Raw genomic sequence first — 494 nt, 5'->3', positions numbered from 1 at the left:
TAACTCTTTGTTGGACTCTATGCTTCTCTTTCATGAAGTCTCGTGGCTTGTAGATGCCTAAAATGACTCCTCTATGAGCTTCTTAAAACCTAAAAATTGAATCTGGATTTCGACGACACACGACATTATTCAAGTGTATAAAGCTTACCTCTCGTGTATGTGGGATCATCGGTGGTATTTTTGTGTCATGAACCAAGCGTTTCAACGTCGAGTTTGGTCATTGTAGGTGTGAGTTCTAGGTTATGGAGTGATAAGATAATGAATCAATACAAGGGGAATAAGATTCAAATTACCTTGTTGATCGAATATCTCAAGGCAAGAAGAACGCTTGATTGAGATTCGAATCACTCCACAAGCAAGATTGATCATGTCTAGCTTGAATGATTCTTGTTGATCAAATATCTCAAACACTTGTTTGAGATTCGAATCACTCCACAAGCAAGATTGATCATGTCGAGCTTGAATGATTCTACATGCAACCTAAACTACATAGA

The sequence above is a fragment of the Cucurbita moschata genome, unplaced genomic scaffold (genome assembly GCF_002738365.1).
Source record: "Cucurbita moschata cultivar Rifu unplaced genomic scaffold, Cmos_1.0 Cmo_Scf01254, whole genome shotgun sequence".
NCBI lineage: Eukaryota > Viridiplantae > Streptophyta > Magnoliopsida > Cucurbitales > Cucurbitaceae > Cucurbita > Cucurbita moschata.
Note: the sequence above shows the minus strand (reverse complement) of the source record.